Here is a 4,486-nt window from a genome sequence, read left to right as displayed (position 1 = left end):
TGTAATATAATCTATAAATATATTAGGGCAAGGAGAAAGATACACCATTTCTTCGAACTCTGGCATTATTAATCTTTTTTTATTTATTATTATTATTATTATTATTATTATTATTATTATTATTATTATTATTATTATTATTATTATTATTAACATGTACGAATTATGTGATTATGTTACTTTTTTGTTAACTATGAGTGAGTATATCGTATTAGAGTTTGAGACATGAGGGTTGTCATACCGATGAATCTCATGCAAGTTTTTTGCACTCCGATAATAATGAGAATCTATTATTTTGATTTGATTTTTCTGTTTTGAAATAAAAATATTTATTACGAAAGTAGGAACATTGAGACATCGTTTATGTACCGAGAGGGTTAGACGATGTCCGAATTGGAAAATTGAGCATTTGACTTTGAGATTGCAAAAGTGTCTTAGAGTCTACTAAGAAAGTACTTATCTTTTAAAATAGTTTCTAAATAGAAAAATATGTTGCGAATGAATGTATATTATGGACTTAGAATCTGGAAATCCGTCGGCAAAAGTTGGCATTACCACTAGTTTTAGCATTTTCTACAATACTAAAGTTCTTGTTAAAATCGATATTAAACTTGTATGTGTGAAGTTGGGTGACAATAATCAAAGTCTTAGAATCTTATCTTGGGTGATAATATGGACACAAGAATGAAGTAGAAAGGGGTGAATAGACATTTTTCCAAAAAGACAATTTCAAAAATATTTTAGATCCCATAAAATGAAATAATAGATCTTAACACACGCGGGAGAAAAACACAATACAAAGAGAGCTTGAAAGCTTCTCAGTGAATTAATCCAATAAGATCATAACAATATATCACTAAAGAAATGATTCTTTCTAATTCAATTCAATTACAATATGACCAAATCTGCTTTAAACAAAGCGACTTAAAAACACTTACATAAAACTTCATTCAAAGCATAATTTGATTTATGATGATCTAATAGGTTTGATGAATCACGAACCTAAGATTAAAGATTAAATCACTATAAGAAATTTCTAATATAAATGACGTACAAACAATGCAATGTTGCAACAATTATAGTAATGAAGGCGGAAAATTGAAAGAGATAAGGGGAGAAAGAAAGGTACACCGAGATATATAGTGGTTTAGCATTCATCCTCGTTTGGCCCACTCCACTCTACAATGGTGTTAAAACCATAGGAAAATAATCATGATCTACCACTATTTTATAATTTTGATACAAGCATTTTGATTACAGCAAAATATCCTATGATAATTTCCTTTGTTGATACAGATACTCAAATTTATAACAAACACAAGATCTTCAATGATCTTGATCCAATAACCATGTTATCCACAATAACATGCTCCAAGTATTCATATGTGGATGTCACCCTTGATCCCACTGATTTCTTATCTGAGTGATTTCCATTAGTTAAGCGTTCAATTGGAGAACTCCCAACTTTGTTTGTAATTAGCCTTTACACAACTTCACCAAAGTTGGATCACTTCCAACTCCGCCTTACGAATAGTTTGTAATCGACATCGCCAAAGTCTTCCATGGATTATATTGAAACTCCCGTCTAGACGAATAACTCAACAATGAAATTGCATTCAATAAATGATCTCTGCATGTGTTACAAAAAAAAACTTCACACAAAAACATTAGATATCCTAATGTACCAATAGTCTCCCTCAAACATTCAATCTTTAGATATGAGTGTCCATAATATTGGATAAAGACTAAGGTTGAAGATGATAAACAGTATCAAGGAATCACACACACACACACACATACACACACACACACACACAAAACTCAAAAGATATCAATAAGGAATTTGATGTTGGTGAATGAAGAACACACACAAAGGTTCTCTTAAGTTTCTGGATAAACGGGTCTTGGATCTTGAAGGTTATTACGAGCTTGACCAAAATTGAATCATTAAAAGATTGAACAACTATCTTTCTCCGGTTTCTCTCAACAACAAAATTACACACAAAGTGTAACAAAAATGAGATGCAATTTAACATGGATTAACACTCTATAAGGTGTTCTTCAAACAACATAAATATACAAAGATGCTAGGAATAAACAGAGTAGAGAAGGAAATATAAATTGGAATTTTTTTCCAAGAGTTTCTTCAAATATTCCATCATGAAAAAGTTCATAATGAGAGACTCACACGTTCACTCAAAATTCATTCAATATTTTTTTATCAAAGAAACAACTATTTAGATCTAAGGTGGAAATTCGTTTTTGAACCTATGATTCGAATCAAGTGCAAGCCATGATTTGAATCATATTGTGTTTTGATTTTAGTCACTTGTAATGTATGATTCGAATATATTTAGGTAGAACCAAAATCTTGCTTTCAAAGAAATATGTGAATAGAGTCAAGTTCATTTTGTGATTCAAATCAAATCACACATAGTCAAATTCCAATTTTCACAACCTGCATGATTCAAGTCATACAATATACATGATTTGAATCAAATAATTTATCACCTTGATTCAAGTATTTTAACTTGTGATTCAAGCAACACTTGATGAAAGGACAAAAACAAACTTGCTATGCTCAAAAGAATCATGGACCAACATTCTAATATATTGAATAATGAAAAGACTTAAGGTACAATGCTAAAATAGCCGAAGTGAACATGATAGTATTGAAATGAAAATGAATTTAAAACACACGAATAATTGAATATCGAGAAAATTACAAACACACGAATAATCAAATAAAACATACACATAAATTGACAAAAACATCAAAATTAAAAGAACAATACCATTGGATAACATGAATGCAATTTCATCTTATTTTTAATCAATGACGAAACAATAAATTCTATTTTTCTCATAATCAAATTGAGTTATGGATTGTCTTAGATATACACTGAAACAACAAAACCCGGTATTTATAAAATTGGTCTATATAAATGACATTTATACTACATCGATATTGTTGTATGCTTGTGACGTTTAAAGGTTTTGGTGTAGTTGTCAGGGACTACATTTTTTTATATTGTTATTTCGTTGTTTCACCTATTAGACTAAGACAATTAATTTTTATTTATTTATTTTATCTAATTTTTTCTCGTTCTTGGTTGTATGCGAAGAACCCAAAGTTTAGGGAACTTTAATAAATGCAAGTAGCGATGGATGAAGCCAATGTTAATTGCCCAATAAAAGAATATGTTGTACCCTCGAATGAACAACCACATTCGAGTATTGTTGGTCCTGCCATAGCGGCTAAAAACTTCAAGTTGAATCCCTCACTATACTCCATGGAATAACAAAACTAGTTTTCTAGTTCGCTGAGTGAGGCATTAGAATTCCACGATTCTAAAAAATGCAATGGAGTAAACACAATCACTATTCAAATTCGACTTCTTTTGTTTTCTCTTAGGATAGAGCCAGGGCATGGGAGACCTCCCTTCCATCCATTTCTATAATGACTTGGAATGAGCTCAAAACGGTGTTCCTAGCTAGATATTTTCCGCCAAGAAAAATGGCGTAACTAAGTAACCAAATCACCTAGTTTAGGAAAAATGATGAAGAATCGCTCTTTGAAGCATGTGAGTGACTTAAGGAAATTATGAGAAAAATCCCGCACCATGGATTAGAAAAACGGCTCAAAGTCCATACTTTCTATAATAGTCTTCTCTACACGACGAGAATGACCTTTTAAGCTATTGCGAGAAGGGTCCTATTGAAGAAGCCTTATAGTGAAGCTTGTGCCCTTATTGAGGACATGGCGCAAAAACCCCAAAAGTGAGGAAGTGAATGTGCTCCCTTTGAAAAATCCCTATAAAAAAGTGGACTTTCCGAAGTCAACGCCTTTGATCACATGAATGCTAAGGTAGATACCTTATAGAAAAAGATAGATAAGTTGAGCATCACACTTGCATCTACTCCAGCCTATATAACTCTAAATTGCAAAATTTACCAAGTTGGCGGCGATATTAGTGTTGCATTCCAAATGATGGTTGTAGCGGTAAATTTGTGACCATCAAGCTATGGATAAACTTGACGTTAGTAAAACCAGAGTCATCACCGTGCTTTTATTTTTTCCAAAGGAAAAGGGAAACGTACGAACAAAAACCAAAGATAAGAAGTTTTCAAATCAAAACTAATAAAATGGCAGAGATTACATGTAAGGGGGTTGGTTACACAGAGGGAAGGTGTTAGCATCCAAAGTTTCATAGGTACTCCTAAGGAGCCCTTTTTTGTGTGCATATGTTTTTGGGTATAAATGATGTTTGATAAAATATAGAGTGTGAGGATGAGAAAAGAATTCATTAATTATATTTTTGTGTTTGACAAGACCTTCGGTCTTATGCCTGTGTACCAACATAAAAAATGAGGGATCAAAACCCCGTAGTTCGTGGTAAAAATTTCAAAGGAGTTGGTGAATTAATTTTAACAAAAGTTTAACAAGAAAAGGGAAAAAAAATTCCAAACATTTGAATGGGATTAT

General features: G+C 31.9%; 1 non-coding gene across 1 annotated transcript; it reads right to left on the bottom strand.

The window, feature by feature from the left end:
* Positions 1-3,523: 3,523 nt before the first annotated feature.
* Positions 3,524-3,630, bottom strand: LOC127116362 (small nucleolar RNA R71). The gene has a single exon (XR_007801312.1). It is a non-coding gene; the product is annotated as a small nucleolar RNA R71 (small nucleolar RNA).
* Positions 3,631-4,486: the final 856 nt, after the last annotated feature.

The sequence above is a fragment of the Lathyrus oleraceus genome, chromosome 1, assembly GCF_024323335.1.
Source record: "Lathyrus oleraceus cultivar Zhongwan6 chromosome 1, CAAS_Psat_ZW6_1.0, whole genome shotgun sequence".
Lineage (NCBI taxonomy): Eukaryota > Viridiplantae > Streptophyta > Magnoliopsida > Fabales > Fabaceae > Lathyrus > Lathyrus oleraceus.
The sequence above is the reverse complement of the archived record's forward strand: the minus strand, read 5'-3'. Positions and strand labels throughout refer to the sequence as shown.